The sequence below is a fragment of the Anolis carolinensis genome, chromosome 1, assembly GCF_035594765.1.
Source record: "Anolis carolinensis isolate JA03-04 chromosome 1, rAnoCar3.1.pri, whole genome shotgun sequence".
NCBI lineage: Eukaryota > Metazoa > Chordata > Lepidosauria > Squamata > Dactyloidae > Anolis > Anolis carolinensis.
In genome coordinates, this window is record NC_085841.1 from 65773223 (window position 1) to 65800057 (window position 26835).

General features: G+C 45.2%; 1 long non-coding RNA gene across 1 annotated transcript; it reads right to left on the bottom strand.

Annotated features, from left to right (window-relative positions):
* Positions 1–2038: 2038 nt before the first annotated feature.
* On the bottom strand, positions 2039–5813 carry LOC134295550 (uncharacterized). The gene is made up of 3 exons (XR_010002175.1): positions 5701–5813; positions 4064–4105; positions 2039–2644 (listed from the first exon to the last, which is right to left on the bottom strand). It is a non-coding gene; the product is annotated as an uncharacterized LOC134295550 (long non-coding RNA).
* Between the last annotated feature and the right edge of the window lie 21022 nt (positions 5814–26835).

The window sequence follows — 26835 nt, forward strand, 5'->3', positions numbered from 1 at the left end:
AAGTCACCTTGTCTGTCTCCTGAGAAATCCGTATAAAGACCAAGTAGCCACAGTAAGAACAGATCACAGAACAACAGACTGGTGCAAGATTGGGAAAGGAGTACTACAGGGCTGCATACTTTCACCCTCCCTATTCAACTTGTACGCAGAGCACATCATGCGACATGCGGGGCTTGAGGAATCCAAGGCCGGAGTTAAAATTGCTGGAAGAAACATTAACAACCTTAGGTACGCAGTTGATACCACTCTGATGGCCAAAAGTGAGGAAGAGCTGAGGAGCCTTATCACCAAGGTGAAAGAAGAAAGTGCAAAAGCTGGATTGCAATTAAACGTCAAGAAAACCAAGATCATGGCAACTACACCTATTGATAACTGGCAAATAGAAGGAGAAAACGTGGAGGCAGTGACAGACTTTATATTTCTAGGCACAAAGATCACTGCAGATGCAAACTGCAGCCAGGAAATCAGAAGACGTTTACTTCTTGGGAGGAGAGCAATGACCAATCTTGACAAAATAGTGAAGAGGAGAGACATCACACTGGCAACAAAGGTCCGCATAGTCAAAGCAATGATATTCTCTGTAGTAACTTATGGTTGCAAGAGCTGGACCATAAGGAAGGCTGAACGAAGGAAGATAGAAGCTTTTGAACTTTGGTACTGAAGGAAAATCCTGAGAGTGCCTTGGCCCACAAGAAGATCCAACCAGTCCATCATCCAGGAAATAATGCCCAGCTGCTCACTGGAGGGAAGGATATTAGAGGCAAAATTGAAGTATTTTGGGCACATCATGAGAAGACAGGAAAGCTTGGAAAAGATCACGATGCTGGGGAAAATGGAAGGAAAAAGGAAGAGAGGCCAACCAAGGAAAAGATGGATGGATGGTATCCTTGAAGTGACTGGCTTGACCTTGAAGGAACTGGGGGCGGTGACAGCCGACAGGGAGCTCTGGCGTGGACTGGTCCAGGAGGTCATGAAGAGTCGGAAACGACTATGCAATTGAGCAGCAGCAGGAAGGTAAACAATTACTCTCCCAGGAAAGGAAATCATATCATTTCCATGAGGACTCCCATTTTCCCTTATTTTGTTCTTACTTCCTGTTCCCTGTCACAGTACAATGCTCATCAGTGCATCTTAGGCCCCTCCCACACAGCTATATAAAACAAACTGGATTATATGGCAGTGTGGACTCAGATAAAACAATTCAAAGCAGATATTGTGGATTCTCAGACTTGATAATATGGGTTATATGGCTATGTGAAAGAGACCTGAGTAAGAGAAGAGAAACCCACATTTTTTGCCTCAGATATTGTATGTCCTGGGTTCAATTCTGATCTGCAATCAACAGATATTGTGACCAAAATCCCATCCTTGATCTAGTTTCAGGGGTGTTTGTACAGGTGCTGCACAGAAAAACCACTTTAATCCACTTACAAACTGGATTATTGTGTCTATGTACAGAAAGTACAGTGATGCAAACTTTCCTTCAATCAGGATTCTGAACCTGACAATATTACTTTTGGAGGGTACAATCCCCAGCATTGGCTATGCTGACCAGATTATTCTAGAGGTTATAAACTCAAAAAGTTATTTTTCTAAGCTCTTTCAGCAGAACCCAAACCAGTTTCCAAATGACTGAAAAATATATAAAGTAGGGCTCACACCTGAATTTTTGGATTAGCAAGGTCTCTAAAAACGTGGTACCTGGGAGACCGGTGTGTGATGCTATTTATTTTCTTCTTTTGTTATTTTTTATAATAAAGTTCCTTGCAAACTGCTTTAGAAGGATTGTTTTAAAAGATGGCATATAAATAAAAACGTAATCTCAAATATAGTTCAATAGTAAAGTCTTGTCCTTCTAGGGTATTGGGATAGGTAGTCCTGAAACCCGCTTCCAAATCTACGATTTCATAATTCTTATCAACGAACAAGCAAACAAGTAGTGTTTTAATAAGTTATAACTTGGAAATTTCAATTTACCTTGGAAGTTTGCTTGTTTGAAAACAACTACTTTTAATTTTAATAATAATAATAATAATAATAATAATAATAATAATAATAATAATCTTCCTTCGTTTCTCCCCAAAAATACTCAAGATAGCTAACAATAACAGTAAGACCTTTAACCATTGTCAAAAAGCCAAATGATCAAAATAAAGTAGTGATACATTGTAGTAAACTAGAAGCTTTCTGGTTTCTCAGTACTGTATAGATCTTATGGGTGTTTTGCTTCATCTGTTCTTTGCTCATTTATTTATACAGACATGGGGAAAGAGAGGGTGAGATGCACATGAATTGGAAAAGGAACAAATGCTGTGGCCAAGTTTTATTAGGTGGTGTAACAGTGTTTCTTGAATAGACATAGGATGGAAAGTTAGCTTTTTGTTTAGCTCTAAGGTCTGGTCTTTGTATTTGTGTCTTTATTGTGTGACATTGTTAATGAGTAGCTGCTTAAGCAGCTGTCTTTGAGAAAGAGTAGATTTACCACCAAGTCCTGTGAGAGAAACATATCATTGTTCAGGGTGGGCTATAGACTGTAGATGACAAAGTAGACTGGTTTTAGCTGAAGAGCATCAATAACAAGTGGTGTGCAGCCATTTTCTCTTCTGAGTTTGGTCTATGGTAGATCATTGTTCCTCCCACCCATCTATGCAACAAGATGGAAACAACATCAACACACTATCACATATCACTAAAGTGTATCTTCTAAGCTCTTTGGTGTACAGCCTGTCAATAACTGTCGCTTCTAGGGAAGATGCTCCTGTTTTCTTGTATTCTCAAATTATCACAGAAACTTTGTTGCTTCTGTGAAAGTGTGCCATGCATATTTGAAAGGAGTTCATGATATTCTTTTTCACTTTTTCACCTTTGCAGGGATCCCCTAATCTCCATGAATGTCAAGGGCTGGATGCATAATAACCTGGGAGAAGCTGGCCAGAATCCTAGGGTAGCACTATGCTACTGTAATGATCTGTTACACTAATAATGTTCCTTTCTTTACACTCATGCAAAGGAGCAGGCAACATAAGACTGTCAGTTCCATGTACCTGTTTCCCAAACCCCCGAATGCTAAGTGGAACCAAAATAGCTTGGCAGGGCTGGCTTGAGCAATCACCTTTTCCATGATACAGTTGATTGTCCATGGCAATCTTCTATTACTACTTTGGTTCTACATATCTCAAAGGGCAGTTTCCACAAACTGAGCCAAAAGGTGAATTAAAGTTTTACTACAGAGCACCTACACAACCACCCCAGGAATCAACTGGAAGCTGGGATGGTGATCACAAAGATCTAGAATTAATGCACTTTGACACTTCTTTATCTCCTATTGCTCAATGCTATGGAATCCTGAGAGTTGTAGTTTGACAAGGTCTTTATCCTTTTCTGGCAAAGAATACTTGAGCCTCACAAAACAACAAATACCACTAAGTTTGCTCTACACCAGGCTTGGGCAAACTTTGGATCCCCAGGTGTTTTGGGCTTCAACTCCCACAGTTCCAAACAGCCAGTAAACTGGTTGGGATCTGGGAGTTGAAGTCCAAAACACCTGAAGGGCCAAAGTTTACCCATGCCTGCTCTACACAGTATAAAAAATGTAGTTTGACACCACTTTAACTGTCATGGCTCAATGCTATGGAATCCTAGAAGTTGCCCTCTTTGCCAGAGAAGGCTAAAAATCTTGTAAAACTGCAACTCCCGTGATTTCATAGCAGAGTCATGGGAGTTAAAGCAGTGTCAAATTGCATTAATTTTAAAGTGTAGGTACATCCCTAATCTGCATCTGGGGAAGTAGATTTAGGACCTCAACAGACACACTGACCTGTCCATTCCTATTTTCCTACACACTTCTAAACCATTGCAAGGACAAAGTGCCATGGAGCCTCAGGTGTTATCTGTTGCTTTTCATGCTGGAAATGATGGTTTTTAATTGCTATAGACTGTTATTTTTTATTCCATGTAATGTTTATATCTCATTAAGAAACTTTTACTCATCCAAGTAGTGAGTTTCAATCCATCTAAGAGCTGGGTCTTATCTAGCAAAGAGCTGGGTGATCATTTGACTAACCTGTGCAAGATGGGAGCATCCAAATCTGGAATGGCCGAGTACCTGTTTGACAAGCACATTCTGTGAGAAAGTGACAATGAAAATTAAAACCTCTCCACACAAACAATGCTTCAGTGAGACTTACCATCTTCAGCAGTGCATGTTTCTGGTTTCTCCCTTAACATTGTCCATAATGTATAAAAACAACTTATGTTCTTTTGTGTTATATCACATGCCCAATAAAGTGACTTGGTTCCAGAAAAGGAAACTATTTAACTGTCTTAATCTGAAAATATTTTAAATTATTTTATCTGTATGCCAGCCTGAAATCTCCTAGCAAAGGGTGGAATATATATTTGAAATTATGGTGGTGGTGGTGATGGTGATGATGATGATGATGATGATGATGATGGTAAAGAATGCATGGTTCACACTAAGTTGGGGTGCAAATATTTTCCATGGCAAGCAATGTAATATAGCATGGAGGAGGGAGATCCAGTGTCCTATTGCATTGATAGCCACAGTCTTTGGCACTCCAATCTAACAGCACAAAAACAAATAAGCGGGTTTTTTTACTCCAAAAGGGAAGATGGACTTCCAGGATTGGATTTTGTATGGCTTATTGCTTGAATTGATGACAATTAAACTTTTTTTGTTTTCAGCCCCTAAGAGATGAAAAAAGATCTTATCAAGAGCCTGCTACAGACTCATAAGCCAACAACAGTGGGATTACTTTTTTATTCTTATCACAGGTAGTGGTTTAAAATGACAGTCTTTCAGCTGTCTTCAGCCTAAACTAACAACAAGGCAAACCATCGTACCTTGCAGAGCCCAAGTATGGGATTAGCTGTCCATGAAGTACACAAGGAAGGATTAACTGTGCCTGCGGAGCTGATAACGCACATCACTCTGAAGTTGTGAACATGGAGCATTGATTAGCAGAGGAGTCCTGAACTGTCTGCCTTTGTCAAATCAATTCCTCCTCACTTCTTGAAAGCAACCCACTGAAACCAACAGATGGGCATTAAACAGTGGCTGTGTTTAGAGTTGTTGGGCATTCTCGGAGCGAAGTCTTGTTTCTTCTACACCACCATTAGCTTCATAGATGCATGATAACCTTTGAGTCCACCCCCTCATTTTTCCATTCCAAAACTCCCTCCCCAAAGGTAGTTTTCATCTGAGTGTGTAAGAAAATAAAACACCCTTCATATCTATGGATTTTGTATCCACAAATTCCACCACTCACAACTTGAAATTGTTCCCAAAAAATCCTCAAAAGCAAACTTTGATTTTAGAATTTTAGATCAGGGACATCATTTTGCCACACTATAGTATATAATGGGAGTTGAGCAGTCATAAATTTTGATATCCATGGAGGGTCCTGGAACCAAATCCCAGTGAAGGACAAAGGCCCATTGAATGCATGTATTTGAAGTATTCATAGCTGCAATTAATTAATTAATTAATTAATCAAATGGAAAGTTTCCAGAAGTATTCAGCATGCTGACCATAATCACAGTGAAAAGAACTCTGCAGGGCAAAATAGGATATAAATCTGAAATTTAAATGAATAGTTGTAAGATTTATGGGTCAAGTATTAAACCTAGCATGCATGTATGCATATTCACACTATAAGGGATGAAGAATAGTGTAACGACCTCATCAGATGGGCCACCGGAATCGCCAGGCACTGTGGTGAATCGGATGGTGTCCGGTGGAGGGAACCCATCACCCCACACCCTACATTGCCCAGCTTCCCCGTTGATTCAAATGTAGCACGGGAAGCTTCCTATGTTGTTGCCATGGCGGCATACACCAGATCTTCCATAGTTTTATGACAGAACCCTTCTGGAAGTAGTTCAACATTGTGGGATAGGAGGCGGTGGACTCCATCATAAAACTATAGAAGATCAGGCGCATGCCGACAAAAGTAATCCAATCTGATGAGGTTGTAAGATGAATACCACCTCTTTTATCGCATTTACTTCGATTTGTGTGTTTTTTACTTAGGTTAGTTTCAGCCCTTAGCTTTGCTAAATTACCAACCACATTTGTGAGCAATTTCCACTTTTTTATCTCTTACATGGTGATGCTTCCCTCCCTTCCTCCTGGCAATAGCTTTTATCCTCTTTGATGCCTTATGTGATCTTCTACACTGCATACATGCTTATCTCTTATACAGCCTCTTTCATTCTCTGATTAGGTCTTCTTTGTACCTTCCCACCACAGAGTATGTAGCCATGGGAGCTTCTCATGACATCAGTGGGGAGCTTTCTTTGGTCTCCTACAGATCCGGTCTTTCATCTTCCCCTCCTTCTATTTTGCAAACTTTATTTTAGCTTCTCAATGGTTTCCTTTTCTTGTGCCAAGGAAAGGTATTTTATTACTTTTGCTTTTTCTTTGGTTTGGTAACAGCTCCTGCACTGGAGTTTCATCCAAAGGGAAGTGTGGTGTGGTTTAGCCTATTCATTGGCTCTTGAACACAGAGAATTACAGCATAAGTTGAACTAGATCTTGTAAAGAGGCAGTTATAGCTTAGGGTAGTCCTAAAGTGGTGAAGTGTAGAAAGTTCTCACTGCAGACTATTCTTCTTGATAAGTTTGCTATCAAGGTGCCATTGCATGTTAAGTAGTCAATTCCATCTCTGCTGGACTACAAAGCCATGGGGGATGTTGAAAGTGTCCATTGTTTGAATATTACCTTAATGGTGCATGATTCTGTGTTGTTTTTATAGTTATCTAAACATGTTTTTGTCTAGGGGTGGATGCCCTGAACATCTGCCAAAACACAACTGAAAATTACTTCCCCAAGAGAGGACCACATCATTCCAATGGAAACTCTCCCTTCTACTTCCTTGTTCTCCTTTCCTGTGCCCTGTTACAGTTTAGCTCATCAGCGCCACTCAGTGGACTGGATAAAAAAACTGGGTTAGGTTCTGATCCGCAATCAGTGAATACTGTGGCCACCATTCATTCCAGCTTCGAACCAGTTCCTGAGATGATTGTGTAGGTGTTCCACAGCAAAACCAGTTCAGTTTATTCAACTTACTAAATTTTAGTGTCTGTGTAGAACCATCCTACAAGGAAGTAATGCCAAAGTCCTCTCAAAAAATCTGACACCAAGTTGCCGTAAGTAATTTATAGTCACCTAAGTCAGGATTTATTTGAAGATTCCGAGGATCATTTAAAATGTCATTTAAGGAATAGTTACTTTTGGAATAATGTACACTGAAATAAGTCATGTATGGCAAAAAAAAATAGTTAATTGTTGAGATGTATCAAATACATTTTTATTAAAAAGGATTTATTTGAAGATTCATAAAAACAACAAAGCTTTCACACACATAAAGTAGATGTGTTTATAAATGTATGTCATTATAAATCTGCTGGTTTTAAGCTAAACCATTTTTGCTGCTTTTGCTATATGGCTATTCTCTCCAGTTACAAATGGAAGGTGTGTGTGCGCGCGTGTATGTGTGTGTGTGTGCATATAAAATTAACATCATATTCACATTTATAATATCTAGCATTAATACCCAAATACTTATATTTTTAGTTTATTCAAATTCTATTGAAACTTTAGGACTGGTAATAACAATACAAATTGAAGGAAATTAATATTTCTTGAATTTTGCAAAACATAATGTTGATGACTTAACAGAAAACCAAAATATTAACAAAATGCACCTCTCTCTCTCTTTTTCTACTGACAATTTGAAGATATACTAACATTTCTGTAAAGCTTAAAGATGTAGCATTTTTGCAACTACCATACAATATGCAATAATGTAGTTATTTAACCGTAAGAAAGTGCATACAGCAGAGGTCTGCGGGCCGGATGTGACTCTCCAAGGTCATTTATCTGGTCGGTCCCCACCCTAAACCTTACACTTAGGGTCACCCTCAGTTTAAAACGATTTGAAGGCACACAATAACAACAATCCTAATTAACTTGACTATCTCATCAGCCAAAAACAGACCATGACCTTGGAGGTGTCTATGGACAACGCCAGCTCTTCGGCTTAGAAATGGAGATGAGCAACAACCCCCATAGTCAGTCACGACTGGACTTAACATCAGGGGAAACCTTTACCTTTACTACTTCCCATTGAAATACTCGTATGTTAATTCTTAGTTAATTATGCTAGTTAAATTGTTCTTCATTTTAAATATTTTATTGTTCTTTCGTGGAGGTTTTTGCACTACAAATAAGATATGTGCAGTGTACACAGGAATTTTTTTTCCAAACTATAGTCTGGCCCCGCAAAAGTCTGAGGGTCCATGAACTGGCCCTCTGTTAAAAAACTTCTAGCATATGTTCCAAAAATTAAAAACATGTTCCAAAAATTAAAAACAAAGGGAATTCTAATATTTAACTACCATATACTGTTGTCAAAATATACATATATATAAGGAGATTTTCTCTTTTTATTTATTAGTTTGATGCCTCTGGCACTGTACATGGTTATTGTTTACAAAAACCTATTTTTGATTATTTAATTCTAGGCATATAGTAGCATGCTATTGATAACAACTGATTTTTTTCTTATTTGATTAAACAGTATTCCAATATAAATGCACATTCATGTATCCAATAAGCTATATTAAATTAAACAGGGTTGTCTTCCGAAGCTATACAGGCAGGGTAGTATTGTAGGCTACAGTCCTTGACTAGAATTTGAAATAAGCCACATTGAACTCTGTAAGACCTGCTACAGAACAAATATGTAAAATATCTCCTTACATATTTTTCTTTGTATCTTTCTCATGCATTTGGCACAAATCTGGAAGAGAATGAACTTTTGCAGACATTCAATAAAGTTGAGCCTCTTGTATAATAAATACTTATATGGTGGTGTTTTGATCAGATTTTGCAAAGCTTTCTTTAGCAGGCCTGAAGTTGCCATTTTTAAAAAAAGATTAGTTGAAGTTTTAGATTTGCTTCATCTACTGTTGAAGTTGGTACACTTTCCTCATTAACATGCAGAATCTTGTTTCATCAATAAGCCACAACTAAGCAGATGAGATTTTTCTATCATCTTCTTTGTTCTATGCCTGGAAAAGTACCTCATGCTAAATGCTGGTGGACTTCTATTAAAGCTACAGGTTCTAAATCTGTAAGAAGTGGCCAATGCTATCATAGAATAGAAGGGTAGGAAGGAGTCAAATAGTATAGTGTAGTATACTACAGGGGTGGGAAGAGTTGTGCTTTCAAGTAGATTCCTGACTTAGAACATCATCCCACTACGGGAGGAAAGTTGGGGAAATAGTCTTCTTTGTGTAATGTTTCACTTCTCTCCATCTAAAAAGGAAACAGAGAATTTACTAATCCTCATCACACATGTTTACCTTCTCTAATTTGTACAGTAATTGTTTATTTGTTTTGCCATTACACATGTAGACGCCTCCCACCTCCTCTCCCTGTTTTCTTTTCTTTTAAAGGAAAATGTCACATTTGCAGAGGTCCTGTATCTCCTGTAGCCATTCATTTCAAAATAAAACTTTCGGAACAGCTAATTAGTATAATTTTGACATTACGCTGTTTCAGCATTGAAAGCAGGGGGCCTCAAACTTTTTAAGCAGATGGCCGGTCAACAATCCTTCAGAATGTTGAGGGGCTGAATTATCATTTGGAAAAAAATACAAACAAATTCCTATGCACACTGCACATGTTTTATTTGTAGTGCAAAAAAACTCAACAACAATGACAGAACAATACAATATTTAACAATAAAAATAATTTTAACTAACATAAACCTATCAGGATTTCAATGGGAAGTGTGGGCCTGCTTCTGGCCAATAAGATAGTCAAGTTAATTAGGATTGTTGTTGTGTGCCTTCAAGTCATTTCAGACTTTGGGGGAACCATCAGTGGCGCAGCATGTTAAAGCTCTGAGCTGCTGAACTTGTGGACCAAAAGGTCGTAGGTTTGAATCCAGGGAGCAGAGTGAGCACCTGCTATTAGCCCAAGCTTCTGCCAACGTAGCAGTTCAAAAACATGCAAATGTGAGTAGATCAATAGGCACCACTCCAGTGGGAAGGTAATGGCGCTCCATGCAGTCATGCCAGCCACATGTCCTTGGAGGTGTCTACGGACAACTCTGGCTCTTTGGCTTAGAAATTGAGATGAGCACCAACCCCCAGAGTCAGACACGACTAGGCTTGTCTGGGGAAAATCTTTACCTTTACCCTAAGTCTAAAACTGAGGGCGGGGGGCAGGTAAATTTCCTTGGAGGGCCATATCCGGCCCCCGGGCCTTAGTTTGGGGACCCTTGATTGAAAGTAATTACTTTTTAAAAGGAATAACCACTCCTTGTCCTAAGAGTAATGGCATTGAGGGGCATGTAAAGAGTAAAGACTTCCCATGCAAAAACATCACAAAACAGAAAGAAGACGGAGAAATAAAACAATTCTCATCCCACCTCACATTTAATGCTTTAACCTATTTCTATGCACAGGGAGCCAGCTGGAGTCGATTCCCAAGTGTCTTTAAAATTCATGCATTTTCAAACACTTTAGAAGTGGCCTCAGACGGGGAATCCATGGAATGATCTTTTATCATCTGATGAGCTCTATTGGGCTCCATGTTTTAAGTGTCTAGAAATGCTTGGAAAAGCCTATGGAATGAAATCCTTACAATAACAGTATAATCCTTACAATGACTGTATGCCTTTCCTTGGCAATGTCAAGATTTATCAGAAGAAGTTTGCCTTTCTCTTAGGGAGAAAATATGAATTCTCCAGTCACCCAATGGGTTTCCATTTTTAGAGGGGACTTTGAATGCTGATTTCGTACCTCAGCTCACTTTACCATAATGGCTTTCATGAGATGGCCCTCCATTCTTATTTGGCTATGTCCCAGCAGGTCTATCCCACCTAGCCAATGGTGTGGCAAGCTGGGAACTGAAGTCAAGCAAGATCCGGAGGGCCACATGACTCCCATCCCTGATGTAGACCTGAGAAGTCATGGTGAGAATGCAGCTAATAGACTTGAAATCATAGCTTGTTTACACAGGTTTATGAGGTGATTCACTGGGGCATTATCAATACCAGGGCTTTGTGAATACTGTGCCAGATTTTGGAATATGTTCAGGATAACATAAGATTTCTCCATAAACAAGCAAAAAAGTTTGTCTCCAAGAGTTTGCATATGATGTTGGAAAAGCAGACAAATATAGCATGTTAGGTTATTATGCCAGGCCTTGAAACTTATGCCATTTGTGCTTAGTCACATGACATTTGCAAATCAAATTACAGAATTACATTTTCTCTGCCACCATTATTTTATTTGTATCATTAGGCTACATGAACCCAATTGACTTGTTGAGTATAGATCCCCAAAACTCATGCATATGAAGAAGCCTGATTGCTAATTGAAGAGATATAAATTCACTCATCTGTGAAAGATTTGTAGCACAAGGTAAAGCTCTCTAAAGGAAAAATGTCTAGTTGACAAATCACCTCTTGGATATTGATAATTATACTTTCTCCTGCTATAAAACTGAAACGGGATGGGGGGGGGGTATTATCTAGCATCCAAATCCCATGCTTTCTTGCTTTGAACTAAGGATAGCTTCTTAGGTTTTTCTCACATTGTTGGAAACAGTGCAGCCCAAATATTTTTGCTGCTCAACAATTAGCATCTATCTATACACATAATAAAAGTGAAAAATGTGTATGTGTATATGTGGAGGAGGTGTCCACTTACACAGACAGCCTCCCACCTGCACAGACAGCTATAGTTCTCACTGAGCAGGAGACACTAATGGCCCGCCCTCCACATGCAGGTTATAGTGAGTGCCATGAACATACAGCCCAAAAACTGCCATTGTCCTCTACAAACATCATTCTGCCTCCCACCTAAGTGAAGGCTTTCATGCGGGGACAGTTTCATCCTAGATGTTCTGTTTTTCCTCCAGAATGGAGATCCCAGGGTTTCTTAACTTGCATGATCCCGCCCACTGCCTCTACCTTAACCCTTTCCTACCCTTTCCTATAGCACACAGTTAACAGAGGAATTGATCAGCAACTGAACAAGAGGTAGGCTTGCTCAAATAATTCGTTTTCCCCGTTTACCGTTATTGATTCGTTATTTTCGTTTTTTTTGAAGCAATATTGAATCTTGGTTGTCCACACGCCTGGATATCGCGGTTTCGAACCGCGATTGGCCGTTTTCCGTAATGGCGCCTTTTTTTTCGTTTTTAAAAAATGCTTTGTCAAATCATCCAAACTTTTTTAAGTCCAATCTAGTGTGTTGTTTGCACCTTGTAGCCAATCAGAGAGCACGTTTAACCAGGGGGAGGGGCTGTGTCACGACCCAGGCGGCAGAGGCACCAATAACCATACACAGAGGCCAGAATCTAACTAATATCTTTATTGAAGGAATATATATAAAGTTAATAAAAACAAGTATAGAAAATAGTCCAGAATTAGACCCTTCAGGAAAGGTCAGAATTAGTCCAAAAAAGCAATGTCCAATAAGAAATATTAAGGTCCAAAGTTGTAATCCAATAACCGAAACACTCACTTTGCCAAGCAAAGTGAGGGGAGATGACAAGGTCCTTAGTCCATAAAACTTGAGCGTGGCTAGGAAATAACTTGATACTTGAAACAAGGCTTGAACGTGGAACAAGGTAACTAAGAACAAGAACAAGGTCCGTGGAATAACTTGGTAAAATCCGTGAAACAAGGCAAGGATTAGTCCTGGGAAACAAGGCAAAGTCCGTAGGTAAACAAAGGCTGGGAAGCAAGGCGAAGGCTGGATAGCAAGGCAAGGCTTGAGCTGAAGCGAGGCTTGAATCGGAGCGCGCTGTCCAGACACAACTCGCTCCGTAGGCTGACGAATTGACTCCGCGAAGTTGCTACGCGGGCAAAACACCTATATAGAGTCCAACTTTCTCACCAAAGCGGTTCTCTGGGAATCAGAAACGAAAGCTAAACTCTGAGACCAGATGTTAAACTCCTTAAAGATTCTCACGAGAACCAATGTTAATTGGCAACATTCTTAGCTGCTATCCTCGCACTCCTGCGCGAAGCTGAATCCAAACTTCTCTGTTGTTTACAAAACTCCCGGCGCAAGAACACGGGAGAAGTAGGCTCTGGGGTTGTTTGACATACTTCTGGGGCACAACTTTCTTGCAGGTGCAAGGTTTCCAGATCTGCCTGGGAAGGATCTGGCTGAGAGGAATCCAGTTCAGACTGGGAAGGTAAAAAACCCAAGTTTTCATCTTCATCAGGGATTACAATGTCCTGAGCAGGACTACAAGGCCCATGGTTCATCACACTATCCCCCTCCTCAGGGCCCCTCCCAAACTGGGGTCCTCTCCCCGAGGCGCGAGGTCGCGGTTTGGTGGGATAGGTCAGATGGAAGCGACGGGTTAGATCAGGAGCATGGACTGTGGAGGCGTCTTCCCAAGAGCGTTCCTCAGGCCCAAAACCCACCCAGTCAATGAGATATTGTAGGCGGCGGCGATGAAAGCGAGAATCCAAAATGTCCTCAACCTCGAACTCCTCCTCCCCATTCATCAAAACAGGAGGGGGGGCCGGTTGGTCTGTATCAGGACGCACACCATCCGCCGGAAGGAGCAGGGAACGGTGAAACACTGGGTGAATGCGCATTGAACGCGGAAGTTGGAGTTTGAAAGTCACGGGGTTTAATTGCGCCACCACTGGATAGGGGCCAATGAAGCGGGCATCTAACTTCCGGCATGGGCGGTGGGAGGGCAGAAAGCGAGTGGACAGAAAAACCCGATCTCCTACCTTGATTTCGGGGCCCGGCTGGCGGTGTTTGTCAGCGTGGCGTTTATAGTCCTCCTTGGCTTGGTCCAGTTGCTGGAGCAAAAGTTGTTGCACCGCTGTGAGTTCCTGCAGCCAATCCTCTGCTGCGGGAACTTCTGAAGTTTCAATGACAGGGGGAAAGAAACGTGGATGGAAACCGTAGTTTGCAAAGAACGGCGTTTCTTTTGTAGAAGCTTGAACTCCATTATTGTAGGCAAACTCAGACAGTGGTAACAGAGAAGCCCAATTGTCCTGTTGGTAGTTTACATAACAGCGAAGATACTGCTCCAAAGTGGCATTGGTGCGCTCCGTTTGCCCATCTGTTTGGGGATGATGAGCTGAAGATAAGCGAGAGTCTATGCCCAGTAGTTTTTGTAGTGCCTTCCAAAAACGAGAGGTGAATTGAGATCCACGGTCTGTGACTAAACTCTTGGGCAATCCATGTAGTCTGAAAACATGCTGAAGAAATAGATCCGCAGTTTCTTTGGCCGTGGGGAGGCCTTCGCAGGGAATGAAATGGGCTAACTTGGTGAATAGGTCCACCACCACTAAGATCGTGGTGAATCCACAGGAAGGTGGTAGGTCAGTGATGAAATCCGCGGAAATTATTTCCCATGGGCGAGATGGGGTAGGAAGGGGGTGCAAAAGCCCTGAGGGCTTCTCCCTTCGTATCTTGGAGCGCTGGCATACTGGGCAGGTGTTGACATATTTTTCCACATCCTTGCGGATCTTGGGCCACCAAAAATCTCTTAGGATCAAATGCATGGTTTTAAATAGTCCGAAGTGTCCTGCTGGTTTGCAGTCATGACACAGACGAAGCGCTTTTTCCCTGCCCGGTCCGGGTGGGATATAAACATGATTTCTATAGCAGAGCAGCCCATCTTTAAGCGAAAAGGGAAAATGCAGACCTTGGCGAAGTTGGTCCTGCGCCCAGGCATCTGCTTGCTGACTAGCCCTGATTTCTTGAGCACAGATGGGTCCTGGAGTAGGGGAAGTTGAACCAATGGGACTGGATTTGGTGTTCCCCACTGTGAGCGTGGCAAAGTTCTCAGGTTGTAGCAGTTGGGATTCAAAGGTCTCCTTGCGTCCTGCAGCGTATTCCGGTTTACGTGACAGGGCGTCTGCTTGCTTGGTTTGAGCTGGGGTCACATAATGGATCTGGAAGTTGAAACGTTCAAAGAATAAAGCCCAACGTTGCTGCCTCTGATTTAGTTTGCGGGCAGTTCTTAGATGTTCTAGATTACGATGATCAGTGTGGACTTCAATGGGGAATTTGGCCCCTTCTAGCCAATGTCTCCAAGTTTCAAAGGCTGCCTTTATGGCCAGTAGTTCTTTTTCCCAAATGGTGTAATTCCTCTCTGGTGTGGTTAGTTGACGAGAATAAAAGGCACAGGGGTGGAGGTGATCTCCCACCGGTTGTAAGAGTACAGCCCCAATTGCCACATCAGAGGCGTCCGCTTGCACCACAAAAGGGGTTCCAGGATTTGGGTGCTGTAGAATTGGCTGGGAGGTGAATAGTTTCTTCAGTTGCTGGAACCCTTTCTCTGCTTGATCAGTCCAGCGGAAAGGCTGCTTTCCACGGATGCAGCTAGTGATGGGGTCGGACCAGCGGGCAAAATCTGGAATGAACTTGCGGTAGTAGTTCGCGAACCCCAAGAAACGCTGCACCTCTTTCTTGTTAGTTGGCGCCCGCCATTCCAATACTGCTGAAACTTTGGCTGGATCCATGGAAAGCCCTAGAGGCGAGATGCGGTAGCCAAGGAAATCTACCTCTTGTAGATCAAAAGCGCATTTTTCTAGCTTGGCATAAAGTCCATGATCCCGCAGTCGTTGCAACACCATTTTGACGTGGTTCTCATGTTCTGATTGTGATCTGGAAAACACCAAAAAATCGTCCAGGTAGATTATCAAGAATCTGTCTAGATAGTCCTGAAAAATATCGTTGACAAAATGCTGGAACGTTGCGGGAGCTCCGCATAAACCGAAATTCATAACTCGGGACTCGAATAATCCGAATTTAGTCTGGAAGGCGGTCTTCCACTCGTCCCCTTCTCTGATGCGAACTAGATTATAAGCCCCCCGAAGATCCAGCTTGGTGTAGACCTTGGCTCCTCGAAGTCGGTCCAGTAGATCCGAGATTAAGGGCAGGGGATAGCTGTTCCGCTTGGTGATATTGTTCAATGCTCTGTAGTCCACCACCAAGCGTAATTCCCCTGACTTCTTCTTCACAAACATCACTGGGGAGGCGGCTGGGGATTGAGAGGGTCTGATGAACCCCTTGCGAAGGTTTGTCTCTAAGAATTCCCTGAGAGCTTCTTGCTCTGGTTCAGTCAGGGAGTAGAGATGCCCTCGCGGGATCGGGGCCCCCTCCACCAAGTCAATGGCACAGTCATAAGGTCTATGTGGGGGTAATTTTTCGGCTTCTTTCTCATTGAATACATCCCAATACTCGGAGTACTTCTTTGGCAAGGTGATGATGGGCTCGGAGTCTGTGGCATGGCATACCTTGGCTACAAGGCAATGGTTTTGGCAGTACGGTGAAGCAAACTGCAGTTCTCTGTTGGACCAGGAGATGTTAGGGTCGTGGAGTGTCAGCCATGGAATTCCCAAAATCACAGGGAAATGGGGAACCTCGGTAACAAAGAAGGAAATCTCTTCCATATGTTCCCTTATCCACATCCTGGTGGGTTCCGACCACTGGCTTACGGGGCCCGTCTTGAGGGGACGGCCGTCTATGGCTTGCACCACACGGGCATTCTTGAAATCATGATATTGTAATCCCAGAGAGTCGGCATACTCTCTATCGATGAAATTGTTGGTAGCTCCAGAGTCTATCATGGCGTGGATCATGACGGGTCCCCTTTTTGCTGACCATAATGTGACCACGAGAAGGAACAGGACCCCGGTTGGCGGCTCTTGGATGGATTTTTTGACCGGGTTGGCGAGCCTCTCTACACCCGGTCGTTGGCTTCCCCCGCCGGCTGTGTGCCAGTCGGCTCAGACGCCTTCGACTCCGTGGAGGACGCCGCCGCAAGACGGGCGGCAGGCTTCCCTTTGGCTGGGCACTCTCTGGCGAAGTGGCCCCCGTTCCCGCAGTACCAGCAGAGGTTCAAGCGTTGACGACGGGCCTTCTCGGCGGCATCTAGTCTGGGACGCACATTGCCCAACTGCATCGGCACCTCCTCGCCTCCTCTGGGGTATGGGGTTGGCGGCGGGGGTCTCCACACCGGACGTGGCTGAACACTGGCGGGAGCGGGGGGTTTTGCCCCGGCTCTACCGCCCTGGCCTCGAACCCATTGTTTCCTGTTGGCAATCATGACTTCAGCCCGTAAACATTGATCAATGAGTGCCTCGAGGGTCTGGGGAGGATCCACCTTGGAGATTTCTTCCAGCATTTCAATGTTGAGACCCTCCCGAAATTGTCCTCTGAGGGCTACATCGTTCCAGCCGGTGTTGTGGGCCAGCACGCGGAACTCGGCTATGTACTGAGACATGGGTCTGTCTCCTTGAAGGAGGCGCCGGAGTTTGTGACCGGCTGCCTCCAAATTGTCCTCGATTCCCCAGGTCTCCTTAAGGTGATCCAAGAAGCGTTGTGCTGAACTTAGGTGGGGGGAGGCTTGATCAAACAGGGCCGTCGCCCAGCTAGCCGCTGGTCCGTCTAGAAGACTGTAGACCCACGCCACCTTGATGTCTTCTTGGGGAAACTCGGCATCACGGGCCTCTAGATAAGCTTGACATTGGCGGCGGAAAACATGAACCTTAGCAGCTTCTCCAGAAAACTTGGTAGGCAACGCCATGGCCGGGAGGCGAACTCCGCGCTCCCTCAACCCTTTTATTTCTCCATCCTGCGCGTTGAGTCTGTCACGGATGCGGTCCACTTCGTCCTTGCTGATGGTGTAGCTGAGCGGCTGTCCAGCCGGCGCGGCTCCGGTAGACATCCTGGCCTCGGTTAGTTGGTGCTTATGGGTGGCGGAGTCAAACTGTCACGACCCAGGCGGCAGAGGCACCAATAACCATACACAGAGGCCAGAATCTAACTAATATCTTTATTGAAGGAATATATATAAAGTTAATAAAAACAAGTATAGAAAATAGTCCAGAATTAGACCCTTCAGGAAAGGTCAGAATTAGTCCAAAAAAGCAATGTCCAATAAGAAATATTAAGGTCCAAAGTTGTAATCCAATAACCGAAACACTCACTTTGCCAAGCAAAGTGAGGGGAGATGACAAGGTCCTTAGTCCATAAAACTTGAGCGTGGCTAGGAAATAACTTGATACTTGAAACAAGGCTTGAACGTGGAACAAGGTAACTAAGAACAAGAACAAGGTCCGTGGAATAACTTGGTAAAATCCGTGAAACAAGGCAAGGATTAGTCCTGGGAAACAAGGCAAAGTCCGTAGGTAAACAAAGGCTGGGAAGCAAGGCGAAGGCTGGATAGCAAGGCAAGGCTTGAGCTGAAGCGAGGCTTGAATCGGAGCGCGCTGTCCAGACACAACTCGCTCCGTAGGCTGACGAATTGACTCCGCGAAGTTGCTACGCGGGCAAAACACCTATATAGAGTCCAACTTTCTCACCAAAGCGGTTCTCTGGGAATCAGAAACGAAAGCTAAACTCTGAGACCAGATGTTAAACTCCTTAAAGATTCTCACGAGAACCAATGTTAATTGGCAACATTCTTAGCTGCTATCCTCGCACTCCTGCGCGAAGCTGAATCCAAACTTCTCTGTTGTTTACAAAACTCCCGGCGCAAGAACACGGGAGAAGTAGGCTCTGGGGTTGTTTGACATACTTCTGGGGCACAACTTTCTTGCAGGTGCAAGGTTTCCAGATCTGCCTGGGAAGGATCTGGCTGAGAGGAATCCAGTTCAGACTGGGAAGGTAAAAAACCCAAGTTTTCATCTTCATCAGGGATTACAATGTCCTGAGCAGGACTACAAGGCCCATGGTTCATCACAGGCTGGTAGGACGTGCTTAATGAAAACAGCGTGCACACGCCTCGTGGCTCAGTCGCACTGGGAATTTTGGAGAGGGTGGAAGGGTAGATTAGATTTTGGTGCAGGCAGGCAGGAAACATTGCTGCGTCACAGCATGGCTGTGTGAAGACCAGGACAGGAGAAAAGGTGGGGTGGTCTGTGGCTGAGTTTGGTGGTGTGGGTCTTAGGTCTTTCTATTTCTTTTGTTGTTGCAAAGGGCTGTCCTGTGGGTGTTTTTCCTGTTCAAAATACAACTCCTTTGGGGGAAAGAAAAGGTTCCCTTTGTGCCTTGCCTTCCCCAGTCTCAAACACCTCCAGGGCTGCGCGTGTGTGTGTCTGCCAGGGACGCTTTGGGAAAGAGTTGCATATCCCATACTTTGCTGTTCAAAATACAACTCCTTTGGGGGAAAAAAAAGGTTGCCTTTGTGCCTTGCCTTCCCCAGTCTCAAACACCTCCAGGGCTGCCTGTGTGTGTGTCTGCCAGGGACGCTTTGGGAAAGAGTTGCATATCCCATACTTTGCTGTTCAAAATACAACTCCTTCGGGGGAAATAAAAGGTTGCCTTTGTGCCTTGCCTTCCCCAGTCTCAAACACCTCCAGGGCTGCCTGTGTGTGTGTCTGCCAGGGACGCTTTGGGAAAGAGTTGCATATCCCATACTTTGCTGTTCAAAATACAACTCCTTCGGGGGAAATAAAAGGTTGCCTTTGTGCCTTGCCTTCCCCAGTCTCAAACACCTCCAGGGCTGCCTGTGTGTGTGTCTGCCAGGGACGCTTTGGGAAAGAGTTGCATATCCCATACTTTGCTGTTCAAAATACAACTCCTTCGGGGGAAATAAAAGGTTGCCTTTGTGCCTTGCCTTCCCCCGTCTCAAACACCTCCAGGGCTGCCTGTGTGTGTGTCTGCCAGGGACGCTTTGGGAAAGAGTTGCATATCCCATACTTTGCTGTTCAAAATACAACTCCTTCGGGGGAAATAAAAGGTGGCCTTTGTGCCTTGCCTTCCCCAGTCTCAAACACCTCCAGGGCTGCCTGTGTGTGTGTCTGCCAGGGACGCTTTGGGAAAGAGTTGCATATCCCATACTTTGCTGTTCAAAATACAACTCCTTCGGGGGAAAAAAAAGGTTGCCTTTGTGCCTTGCCTTCCCCAGTCTCAAACACCTCCAGGGCTGCCTGTGTGTGTGTCTGCCAGGGACGCTTTGGGAAAGAGTTGCATATCCCATACTTTGCTGTTCAAAATACAACTCCTTTGGGGGAAATAAAAGGTTGCCTTTGTGCCTTGCCTTCCCCAGTCTCAAACACCTCCAGGGCTGCCTGTGTGTGTGTCTGCCAGGGACGCTTTGGGAAAGAGTTGCATATCCCATACTTTGCTGTTCAAAATACAACTCCTTCGGGGGAAATAAAAGGTTGCCTTTGTGCCTTGCCTTCCCCAGTCTCAAACACCTCCAGGGCTGCCTGTGTGTGTGTCTGCCAGGGACGCTTTGGGAAAAAGTTGCATATCCCATACTTTGCTGTTCAAAATACAACTCCTTCGGGGGAAATAAAAGGTTGCCTTTGTGCCTTGCCTTCCCCCGTCTCAAACACCTCCAGGGCTGCCTGTGTGTGTGTCTGCCAGGGACGCTTTGGGAAAGAGTTGCATATCCCATACTTTGCTGTTCAAAATACAACTCCTTCGGGGGAAATAAAAGGTTGCCTTTGTGCCTTGCCTTCCCCAGTCTCAAACACCTCCAGGGCTGCCTGTGTGTGTGTCTGCCAGGGACGCTTTGGGAAAGAGTTGCATATCCCATACTTTGCTGTTCAAAATACAACTCCTTCGGGGGAAAAAAAAGGTTGCCTTTGTGCCTTGCCTTCCCCAGTCTCAAACACCTCCAGGGCTGCCTGTGTGTGTGTCTGCCAGGGACGCTTTGGGAAAGAGTTGCATATCCCATACTTTGCTGTTCAAAATACAACTCCTTTGGGGGAAATAAAAGGTTGCCTTTGTGCCTTGCCTTCCCCAGTCTCAAACACCTCCAGGGCTGCCTGTGTGTGTGTCTGACAGGGACGCTTCCTGATTTTCCCAAGCCAACTTTGGGAAAGAGTTGCATATCCCATACTTTCCTGTAGAACTGGAAAGTACAGGTATCCCCTTGTAAATAAATAAAACTAACTAAATGTTATAGACTACGCTTTTGCAACAGTATATTGGCCAGAATATAACACGTTGCCAATCAAGATTCAACAAATATTTCCCACCAGTAACACAACACCTTACCATCATCCCTTCTGTTACCTGAAAACACTCCCCTTGTCATGAAGCGCTCAGCTGTACGCGGGTCTGGGGGAGCAAGTCCTGGTAGTGGTCAAGCCACGGCCAGGACACTGTGGGGGGCCAAAAAAGTTAAGGTGGGTCCCATACGTCTGGAACGCCGAACTATGGGAGTGGGTGGACTTGATGAAGAACCAGGCTGTTCTAATGCAGACAGTTCACAGGCATCCACCCGGAGCCGGCTGTCGCATGGAGCTGAGACAACTGGACGATCATTGGAACATACAGGTGTTGCCGTCCTGGAACTACAGGTGGTGGATAGTGAGGATATAGATAACCCCACCCCTCCACCAGCTACTGACAGTGAGGAGGAGGTAGAGGAGGTACTACCATCAAAACGTAGACTTTCTCATGCTGCTGAAAGGGTGCCCACGACTCCCATCTCTGAGGGCGTCGCCACAGTGGCTGTGGGGAGGCCAAGGTCATTTATTTGGGACCATTTCCATGTCCACTCTCAGAGTTCTACTTTGGCAGTTTGTAGACACTGTGGGGCAAACATCAGCAGAGGCAGAGACACGAGACATCTTGCGACCTCGGGGTTGAGCTCTCACATGAAGCGACACCATCCCTCCATTTCGCTTGGAGGGGGAACTGCAAGCCCTTCCAGTGGCAGCCTTAGCACGCAAAGTTCACCAGGTGAAGATAGTGGAAGGCGGACACAGTCCACCATGGAGGATTGGGCCATTCCATTACCCAGAAAGAAAACGGGGGAAACATTGCTCACACCCCAGCAGATAACCCAAACTGTGGGAGAGATGATTGCCCTAGATCACCATCCCTTCCGCCTGGTAGAACAAGAAGGCTTTGTACGCCTTATGAAACGACTGTGCCCCCGCTACAAAATCCCCTCCCGTCACACCTTTTCCAGAAAAGTAATCCCCGGCTTATACGAGGGCTGTAAGGAACGCATTATCCAGATGTTGCGTACCGCCATGGGAGGACACATCCATTTTACCTCTGATATTTGGTCAAGCTTGGGAGGAGGCCACTCCTACCTCTCTCTCACGGCACATTGGTGGGAGAAGGAAGGCACTATGGATACATCCCATCGTTGGGCACTCCTCGCATTGGAGGTAGTTGATCGTGATCACAAGGCAGAGACCATCTGCAACTATCTGGAAAACATGATGGGGGAATGGATGCAGTGTAGGCCGGAAGAAATGAGGAGGGGCTTTATGGTGACGGACGCAGGGAAAAATATGATCAAAGCGGTTGAAAGTGCCGGGTTTCAGAATGTGTCCTGCATGGCCCACTTGCTTCACAATACCGTCAAGGAAGGTTTAAAGAGCCAGGAAGAGCAGTCGGGCAGCAACACAAACATCTCCCTGCTGATCGAGCGCTGTAGAAAGATCGCGGGCTACTTCCACCGGAGCATCAAGGCAGCCCGGCAGCTGAGAGACAGGCAGAGCCTTGAAGGCCTCCCGCAGCACAAGCTGCTCCAGGACGTCTCGACTCGGTGGAATTCAACCTTAAAAATGCTGGAACGCATGGTCGAGCAGCAGAAGGCGGTACACGGCATCTCCCTCACTTTGGTTGCGCCTGTTAGCAAGCTTGTTCCAACTAAGCAAGAGTGGGACACCATCTCCCAGCTAGTAGACGTACTAAAGCCATTCAAACATGCCACTGAGACACTTTCGGAATCAAAAGCTCTTCTGAGCCAGGCAGTGCCCATGGTCTTGAGGCTAAGGAGGCACCTAGAAAGGCTTGGGGCCGGTCGAACAATGGACTCCCTGGCTGGACCGCTGACACCGCCGGTCCAGGAGGTGGTGAGGAGGTTGTCCTTTGCTGTACGGAAACGGCTAGAGCCACTTCTTTCCAGCAAGGTCCATATGCTGGCGGCCTTGTGTGATCCACGGCTAAAGTACAATGTCTGCCCAAAAGACTTTACCATGTGGAAGGCCCAACTTGTTGACCTTGTGAGGGAGGTCTTTGCTGCCAGGGTGGAGGAAACGGCCACTGCGGCCCCTCTTCCAGAACTGCCTGTCACCCCAAGCACTAGCGCTAGTGGCGAGACGGAAAGTCCCGCGGAGCTGGTAGGGGGTTGCCGTAGGGATACGGATCTCCAGCCGCGAACAGGAAACGTTTTCTTTGCAGAGACGGTGGCCATACTTGCCTGCTCTGAAGAATCCTCTTTGCTGGCTTCTGCTCAAAAGGTAGACTCGGCCGAATGCTCGGTCAACAGGTACTTTGAGGAGCCTCCTGAGATAATTTCTTGTGATCCATTGTCCTATTGGGCTTCACGCGAACACATGTGGCCGGATCTGTCGCACGTAGCCCGCCAGTTCCTCAGCTGTCCTCCCACCAGCGTCCAGAGCGAAAGGGTCTTCAGCATAGCGGGAGATGTAGTCACGCCCCACCGCAGCTTGCTGGACCCTCAAACAGTTGAGAAACTTGTTTTCCTGAAGGCCAACCTTCCTGTGTTGAATTTCCCAGATTTGGATTTTGAGACCGACTGCTCCTAGAGCAACAGTTCTCCTCCTTTAACCAACTCTGCTTCAGAGTAACTTTGGCCAATTTTTTGGGCGTCCGGGCGGGGGGGTGGCCCCTTTGGACTCTGTCCAACAACTCTCTCCTCTATCCTACAATGCTTTCCTCTCTCTTTTCCCTTCCTTTCTCCTCTTTTTCATCACTCAACGTTGCCCCACTGACATTTTTGGGTTCATCCATCTCAAGGGGCCGTTTCACGAATCATGTAATCATGGAATCATAGAAAAGTAGAGTTGGAATAGAACTCATGGGCCATCGAGTTCTCCCCCAAGACAGACGCAGGAAGTTTCATTCAAAGCATCCCCGACAGATGGCCATCGAGCCTATGCTTAAAAGCTTCAAAAGAAGGGGCCTCCAACACAGTCCGGGGGAGACAGTTCCACTCCCGAACAACCATCGCGGAGAGAAGTACTATCTTTCATTTGTCCCTGTTGAACTTAATATACTTTTGGCCCATCTCTGTATTCGGAAGTTACAAAACGTTTTCTCTCATGTAATACTGGCTCTGTAGAGGTTGAAGGATATTCAGTGGAAAATTAGACCATAAAAGCCAAGGTAGATAATGCTTCCTCTTTGTGTTCTGTTCGGATTTCATTCAATTCCCTTTTTATTTGGGGGGGGGGGAAATATTACCATCACGAGCCATGACTGTTTGGTCTTCTACAGATCCTCGCAGCTCCTGTACAGAAAGAGCACTGTTATATTTGATGTGGATACTTCAGATAATCATTTCAGGTGTAGGAATACGCCAGACTCTCACTTTACAGAGGTATACTATCTGTCCATCTGAACCTTTGAGGATGTCTTTATCCACTGGAATTACTACACCTCGACTTGGGACAGAACTTCTCTAAATTGTCATCTTTCAGTGTCCCATTGTCTAGAGCGGGTGTGGTTGCCGCAGTGGTCATGGGACGGCCGCCTTTGGGTCCCCTAGCCCTCTGCCCGCTTACGCGGAGGGTGCCTTTATAACTCGGAGGGGGGAATCATCAAAGACAGTGGTACTCCTCCGCCTTTGCCAGCATTTCTCCAAATGGTTGTCTAGTGTCCCTTCTCCTTTATATGCCGTGGTCTACGCTGTGGTCGTTAAACGGCCGCTTTTGGGTCCCCTCCCCCTTTGACCTGGCACGCAGAGGGTGCCGTTCCCCCTTCAGGGCGTGTTCCTTTGCGGCTGCTTGCAATGTGTGGGCGCAGGTTACCCAGAGTGGGAACTGCCTTTTGCTGGCTTGTTGGCAGGACGATAGAAGAGGTACACGGCCTTCCCCTGGGGTGGTGGGGTGTTGCTGTGGGTAGAGGCTTAAGTCGCAAAAACAAAAAACTTTGTGGGAGGGCCGTGCCGAATTCTCCGGGATGCATGCCGGCCAACTGTGGCCGGCTGGCTCAGGGTGGGGTCTTTGCTGCCCTTTGTTTTTTTCCCTTACTTTTCTTTTCTTTTTGCTGCCTCTCGGACTACGTGACGCCAGACTCTAGAGGTATATGCCCTACCCCCTTCAGGGCGTGTTCCTTTGCGGCTGCTTGCAATGTGTGGGCGCAGGTTACCCAGAGTGGGAACTGCCTTTTGCTGGCTTGTTGGCAGGACGATAGAAGAGGTACACGGCCTTCCCCTGGGGTGGTGGGGTGTTGCTGTGGGTAGAGGCTTAAGTCGCAAAAACAAAAAACTTTGTGGGAGGGCCGTGCCGAATTCTCCGGGATGCATGCCGGCCAACTGTGGCCGGCTGGCTCAGGGTGGGGTCTTTGCTGCCCTTTGTTTTTTTCCCTTACTTTTCTTTTCTTTTTGCTGCCTCTCGGACTACGTGACGCCAGACTCTAGAGGTATATGCCCTACCCCCTTCAGGGCGTGTTCCTTTGCGGCTGCTTGCAATGTGTGGGCGCAGGTTACCCAGAGTGGGAACTGCCTTTTGCTGGCCTTTGGGTAAAACGATAGAAGAGGGTGGAACGATCAAAGACAGTGGTACAGTCTCCCATCACCCTGAGAGGTTGTGATTGACGCTGTTGCTGCGGAACGGCCGCCTTTGGTTCCCCTTGCCCACTGTCCGCGCACACGGACGTTGCCGATTGCCCGTCAGGGCGTGTGCCTTTGCGGCTGCTTTCAAGGAGTGGGCGCAAGTTCCATCTCGTGGAAACTGTTTCTTGCTGGTCTGTTGGTAATAACGAGGGTGGAGTGATCACAGACTGTGGGACAGTGTCCCATTCACCTTAAAAGGAAGTGTACTCAACGATGTGGCGGCAGAACGGCCGCCTTGGGTTCCCCTCGCCCTCTGGCCGCGCACGCGGAATCACTGAAAGAAGTGGGACACCTTGGCCTTTACCACTTCTCAAAATTGTCTTCTTTTACTGTACCATTGCCTTGTGCGGGTGTAGTCGAGAGCATGTGATGATAATCTTACGCAGAGTAAGAAGTAGAGAATCAATCCACTCAGAAACTCTTTTGCTATTAAAAACAATTACTTAATAATGCCTTCATGTTTCCTTTGGAATCAACATTTCTGCTTTGTTTCTACTTTGAATTACTTTCTACTCCATTACACACTATATCTTTCATAATTGTACTTCCTCAAGTTTACTTAAACTGTATACCAACTGAAGTCATTTCCCTCTATCCAGGTCATCTGCAGGAGAACTTTAATAACCCCTGAAGAACACACTAGTCTTACCTGCAGTGGAACTGCATGGAAACATGTGCCTAACATCAGAGCCTTAAAACCTTCCTCCTCCAAAAAGCATTATAGGTCTGTGTGGTCGTTTGTAGCCTATTTAAGAATAGCTTGACAGGCCAATAGTATTTCGTACTGTATAGTTTTTTAACTGTCAAACTACCTCCTCTTCAGTCCTCGGACTAGAGCCGTGTTTTTACACCACTGTTTTTTAAGCTGGTAATGCTGTATGCTGACTGTGACTTCAGTTATATCTTATGTCTTATTGACCCAACATGAACACAGAAGAGTCTCACTGATCAAAGCCGAACGGGCCTACCAGTGCTGAAATAAGCAAATTTCTTGGATTGGACTTGTTGAAGAAAAGCATATAACACATCATATCAGGTTATTATTTTCCAAATAAAGCACCATAAATGCATGTTATACAACCAAGGAGACATAAGAAGTCGTTCTATATGCTGAAATGATATGTTGCTATTGCTTACTTTATGAATTTAGCTGCAAAATATCACAATATAATGGAATCATTGACTACAGAAATGGCTAGATTTTTCCAGAGGCTAGACGGTTTGCTGTTATGGAGTGTATCTTTGTGTCA